General features: G+C 30.4%; 1 non-coding gene across 1 annotated transcript; it reads right to left on the bottom strand.

Moving 5' to 3' along the window:
- Nucleotides 1–1,834: 1,834 nt before the first annotated feature.
- TRNAS-UGA lies at nt 1,835–1,916 on the bottom strand. Its single transcript has one exon. It is a non-coding gene; the product is annotated as a tRNA-Ser (tRNA).
- Between the last annotated feature and the right edge of the window lie 5,054 nt (nt 1,917–6,970).

Here is a 6,970-nt window from a genome sequence, read left to right as displayed (position 1 = left end):
TTTGTGAGGAAAAGAAATGAACACGGCAAGGTCATGAGATATAATGCACGGCTTGTTGCACAAGGATTCTCACAGAGACCAGGAATCGATTATGAGGAGACATACTCCCCTGTGGTGGATGCTACTACTTTTAGATTTCTGATAAGTCTGCCTATAAGAGAGAAATTAGACTTGCGGTTAATGGATTTTGTAACTGCATACTTATATGTGCCACTGGATAATGAGATTTATATGAAAGTACCAAAGGGTATAGAGTTGAAAAACAAATCGAGTACTCGAGAACAACACTGTATAAAGTTGAATAAGTCACTTTATAGATTGAACCAATCAGGCCGAATGTGGTACAATAGGTTAAGTGAGTACCTAGAGAGAAAAGGATACAAGAATGATCCGATCAGCCCTTGTATCTTTAGAAAGAAATTCGGTCAGAGCTTTGTGATTATAGCAGTGTATGTTGATGATTTAAATATCTTAGGAACCTCTGGAGAGATTTCTTAAACAGTTGAATATCTTAAGAAAGAATTCGAAATGAAAGATCTAGGAAAAACGAAATTCTGTTTGGGATTACAACTTGAGTACATTAAAGATGGAATCCTTGTGAATCAAATGGCATATACAGAAAAGATAACCAAGAGATTCAACATGGCCGAGTCTCACCCATTATCTAGCCCCATGGTCGTGAGGTCCCTCGGCCTGAACACTGATCCGTTCCGTCCTAAGATGGACGATGAATATGTCCTTGGTCCCGAAGTGTCATATCTCAGTGCCATAGGAGCTTTAATGTATTTGGCAAGTCACACACGGCCTGATATATGTTTTGCCGTGAATCTAATGTCTAGATTTAGCTCTTGCCCGACCCAAAGGCACTGGAACGGGATTAAACATGTTCTTCGTTACCTGCAAGGAACGAAAGACTTGGGTTTATCTTATACTAACCAAAACAAAGAAGGTTTAGTTGATTTTGCTGATGCAGGTTATTTTTCGGATCCCCACAATGCTCGATCACAGACATGCTATGTTTTCACACATGGTGGAACGGCCATATCATGGCGTTCCATGAAGCAGACGATCGCGGCCACATCTTCAAACCATTCGGAGATCTTGGCTGTTCATAAGGCCAGCCGCGAGTTGTTCAGAACAGGGGGAGTAATATGTGTTGTACTCTTTTTCCTTCACCATAGTTTTGTCCCACTGGGTTTTCCTAGTAAGGTTTTAATGAGGCAACATCTAAAGCGTATTACAATTCATGTATGGTTATGGCATCCAAGGGGGAGTGTTATAAATCATATTGTGGATGTCCATAACCGGTCCGGTTCATAATCGGCCCAATGCTATAGAGAGAGACTCGGCCGTGAGGAGAGAGAGAGAGAGAGAAAAAGAATCGGCATCTTGCATTTTCCTTATTAGATTATGATTTGTACTCATTCCATATTTGTATTTCCTTTCTTTAGTCTTTCCATTATTCTATGACGGTGTAATTTCCTATATATAAAGGGCTCCTTAAGTTTATGAATAAGATAGAAACATAGATTTCATTCTCTAGTTTCACAACAAAAGTCACTAACCAGCAGCGTGAGCCACCGGCTACCGGAGTTGGAATCGTATGAGCTAAGTTTTTTTTATAAAGAAGTTGGAGAAAAGAAGAGAGAGTGACTATTTTGTTTTTAGCGAACCACATTTTTAAAACCACTTCTTAAAATTTTTACACTTTCTTAGTGAAGTTTAGGTTAATCTTCTTAGGTGATGATGTTTATGTCATATGAAGAATCATTTTTATAATTACTTAGCAAGTCGTTCCATTTTGAGCCTAAAACTGAAAGAAAACAAAAAACAACTTCAACAGCAGGGTTCAAACCTTCGCGGGCGAAGCCCAACAGATTTCAAGTCTGTCTCCTTAACCACTCGGACATATTGACCAATTTGTTTAAATAATGAATATATAATTTGTAAACGTGCTACCTACTATAACAAAGGAATGTAGAACAAGGCTGGTAATCTGGTATATTCCCTGTTCGAAAACGCAGCCGCCTAGCCGCCTAATCGCTGATCGGTTCATAACAGCCACGATTTTACCCTATTCAGACCAAAAAATCGCTGACCTGTTAATCGGCCCAATAAACCAACTAATCGGTCCATATACCGATTAATCGGCGTAATTAAACGATTAATCGTCCCATATAAAAAACGTTAAACTATGAATATATTTTTAGGGCTTACTAAGAAGCCCATATATACTTTACTAAGTCTCATGCACGAAGGGGTCTATATATAGATTACAATTTCACTTCTTTTCTCCTCACTGGCCGATGTGGGACTTTTGTACAACTTGATTAATAATCGAAAATAAATAAAGTACACGGCCGGCAGTTAAAGTCGGGTTGATTGGAATCAGTACAAGGGTCTCGGCCACTAGGATACATCGAATCGTATGTTCAATCGCGCACATATTAGTATATATACGGTATAAATATAATATAAGTACAAAAACTAAACCCCGATTAATTCCTGCTTATCCCCAATTTTGTGGTAACTCGCTAGGCCCAGGGTTGCCGCCCGACTAACGCCTAGCGTAGTTTCGAACAGGGGGTATATTACAAACAAACAAGTCGACAAAAATAAACAGGAAAAAAAAACTTTCACAGTAAAATAGATAAGATTTACAATTTTTGATAGATGTTTTAAAATCCTTATCATTTTATTTATAAAATCAATATGATATCATTTGATTTCTATAATAGAATTGAACTCCATCTGAGAGGATTCTAATTTGAAATTTAATTTGAGATTTTAAATTATTTTTTATACAAATATAAACTGAAACCCAAATAATTTTAAACACAAACTATTTTATCATAAGATTACTAATAGACAATGAAAATAGTATTGTATATAATTATTATGACAGTAAAAAGAAAATGATGTTATTCCATGTGAATCAACAAGTTAATTTCATCAAAAAAATCAACAAATTAAAAATTAAAAAGCACATATAATTATCAAAAGAGGAGTTTATGTTTGGAAAATTTTAACTTGATGAATTTGATACAAAGAAAATCTGGGTTGGGTCCAAGAATGAAATCTATTTTCTATTGGAAGATAGGCTTGATGAAAGAACAATTAGTTTTTATATTTGCTCTCTCTATCTTTTCGATGAAAAAACAAATAAATTTTATTAGGATTATTATGGATGATGTTCCTTCTATTATATTTTTTTTTCTTTGTCCATTAGTCAGCTTTGGTTTCGAACAAGTTTATTAGCTAGTTTGACGTTAGAGGTTTTTGTTTGATGAGTTCTGGTTTTATAAATCTGAAGTTAAAATGGAAGATTTTGATTGAAAGGTTTTGCACGTAAAAGTAGATTCCAATCCATTCAAACTATTTCAAGTCAAATGAATTATACAAATCTATCAAACATGAATAACACTAGATTTGAAATGTTGTATTTAAATATTTGAGTGAATAGAAAAGGAATTAAAATTCATTCATTGGAAAGATTTTGAATACAGTAACTAATAACACAAGATTTTATAATCACTTAATAGAAATATTTTGAATACAATAACCAATAACACTAGATTTAAAAATAAAAATTTAAAATCAATACTTGAATAACACTAGATTTTAAAATCTAAAGAAGTAATTTTAAATCCACAATCCAATAACACCAGCTAACACTATTCACTATTCATTCGACCAAAAAAACGAACACTATTCATTGTTTGTTTGCAACAAATTATTCATGTTGAATCTTCTTATCTTGGATATAAATTAGTTTATATTAAGTGATTATAAAAATAACCAGACTGCATATAACTATAAAAATTGTAATTAGTTGAATGACCATATTTTCTAATGGCAATGATATTTTTTATATAATATATAAAGACAAAATAACCCAAAAATATACCAAAATTTTTCTATTTCAATGGATTAGAGCAGAATCTACATGCCAAATTTAAAGAATTAGAGCATAATTCGCATGTATGAAGTTCAAGTTAGAAAAAATATTTCATTCCAGCATACATATTTTTTTGTAAAAAATAACATTTATGTAGATTATGTATAGAATGCTATATATTGTATCATTTTAATGTAATTATATACAAATATTTATATTTTGATAAGTACCTATCATTTTACTATTGGATTATTTTAAGATTTAATATTTTGAATTTACAGTTGAGTTATTAAGAATTATTAAAAAGAACTAGGGATTTTTCCGGGCTACACCCGAGTTTTCAGCTATATTTTAAATGAACTTAAATTTGAGTATGTAAATGTAAAAATATTATCTTCTTTTGTTTATTTTTTAATTCATACATCACAAGTTCAGATCCTAAAACTTGTGTATATTCACCAAACTTTTTTCTTAAAAACTTCATGTTCGGAACAAACCACTCGAATAATCTTGATGGAAGTTGGTTGAATTTATATAGTATGAAATGAACTGTTGGGAGAAGAGGAGGATTTGCTATACCCAAGTATCAGCTTTGACCAATTAGACTTGCCATACGACCCAAAGACTTTTGCAAAATAGAAGGTTAAGGAGATCAAGAATAGAAGATTGGTTATGTTCGCTATGTCTGGGTTCTTTGTTCAAGTTCATTGTGACTGTTAACGGATCATTTTAGAAACTTGCATTTGGCTTCGCCTCTAATTTCGCTTTGTGAAAGTTTATCAGTTTGTCATTTGTATTCGAGTGAGAGTAGGGAAAAGGATTAAGGTTGTGTTTGTGATGGATATCTGAGACTTTCAAATGTGAAAATTTAGCAAACTATATATGATTTTATCATTGATCAAGAATTCTTTTTGTCCATAATGCAATACTTGCTCATAATTTGCTAGTTTTGATTATACTAAAACAATATGTTAATACATTTTTAGTATTATTTTACTAAATCTGATATTTTTTATAAAAACAATTTTTTTTGTAAAGCTAGCTAACCTAAGTGTATATATAATAAAATTCATTGAAGACTCTAGAATTTTTAAAATGTATTGCACTGTTTAGAAGTTTAACATAGGTTTATATGTTTTTTTTTTTGTTTAAATCATGAAATTGTTGTTAAACCTTAATAATTGTATATTCACTTAAGATTACAATACTTAAATTTTAAGAAAAGAAACTAAATTTTTATTTATTTTTACTTTTTCATGCGTAAAGTGGGCGTTTATTTCAGTTTTATATCTAATCTATTAATAGGGGAGTACAAAATTAGATTACCCTTTAAGTTTTACCACTTATTTACAATGACATACCATTGAGATATTTATTGAACCTATATTTAAGTATGTTTGTCTTTTCTTAATTTAAATTATAGATTTCATTAGTCTAATCTTAACCAAAATAGATTTTCCCATAGATTTCCTAATATATTTTGTATTAACGTATTAAATGTTTTCCGATATTTATTAGTAATAAATAATAAATTAAAAATCACATATCATAATCAATTTATATAATATATAAATAAAATATAAAATAATCTATTCATAAATTATTGGTATAATTTTTTCATAAATTATATATATGAGAAAACATTATACCAATAATTTATGAAACAATGTGATATAATAAGTGGTTAAAATACCAAAAATATAATTATTCAAAGTAATAAATAAAATTGCTATGTTTTAAAATGTTATACTAACAATTAGTTAATACATTTTAATTTATGAATATTATTATATCAATTAGCACAAAATTTTTTAAAAGTGAAAACAAATATTTAGACGGTCACATGTCAAACTCTAGGAATAAACAATAACGGCTCGGAAAATTTTTTGTTAATAGAAATTATAATTCCAAATTTTTTAATTTTATTTTATTTATTTTAGGGTGTGCTAAAATTTTAGAATTAGAAAGATTTATGACCCAATCCTATACTGTTTTAGTATGAATAATTGAAATTTATATCATAACATTTTATTAAAATTTTAATTTTAGTTTTTGTTATAACTGCATAATTTACTCTTCAATCTAAATTTATGAATATAATGTGAAACTTTATTTTGTGATATACATCTTTGTTTGTGAAAAATAATTTAAAATATATACTACAAAGCTTTGTGGAGTAATATCAAACAAATATATGACTTTAAAAATTATTAAATTATCTTCAAAAATGTTAGAAGAAGTAAAAGAAAGAGAATACCATACATGTTGACTATAACATTATTTTGTTCACAAAAACATAAACGTTTGAAAATATGGTTAATGTTAAGAATATTTACCATTAACGATGTAGAAAATACTTTTACGTATATAAAAATAAAATAAAAACACATGCGCGGTTGTGCGGGTTAAAGTCTAGTTGTTTGTTATGTTTACATCATAAAGAAAATTTTCAGTAATCTATATTATAATAGATGAGTTTTTGCTCACTCCTCAGCGCGCACGTCAGCGTTTTGTGGGCTCCACTTTTAAAAAGTGTGAAAAAATGTCAAGTCTATAGTTCGAACCCGGGTTATTGAGATATAAACACCAACATTTATAACCTAATATATATTTATGAAGGTCGGAAGCTTTTGTTTCTTCGGCTTCCTCTGAGGGTCGGGCCTACAAGTGCGTTATGAGTTTCATTTTTAAATGAGATTCATCACGTTATAAGGAAAAAAGTTCAAGTTTGCAACAATTATAGTTTTCCCATATTGTAAACTGTTGTCGTTTAACATGAGTTTGAGTTCTTTTCATCACTGTCTCAAACAAGTCTGAGTTACAGAGTTGCGCCATGTGTCTGTTCGTAATCTATTTTTTCACTGGTGAACTCTTCATGTCCACATCTTAAATCGCTTGATCATAAATGTTCCTGATTTGTAGCCCCTATATAAACCCTATATATATGACTCTCATCTTTGATGAACCCAATCTGCATCTCCACAAAACTCATTGATTCCTCTTAGATTTAACCAACTTCTAGAAAATGCTCTGCCTCTCCAATTCGTCAAACCGGCGTCTCGGCGTCCGTCA

This window comes from Brassica oleracea, chromosome C1 (assembly GCF_000695525.1).
Source record: "Brassica oleracea var. oleracea cultivar TO1000 chromosome C1, BOL, whole genome shotgun sequence".
In the NCBI taxonomy this organism is placed as follows: Eukaryota; Viridiplantae; Streptophyta; class Magnoliopsida; order Brassicales; family Brassicaceae; genus Brassica; species Brassica oleracea.
This window is presented reverse-complemented; position numbering and strand designations above follow the sequence as displayed.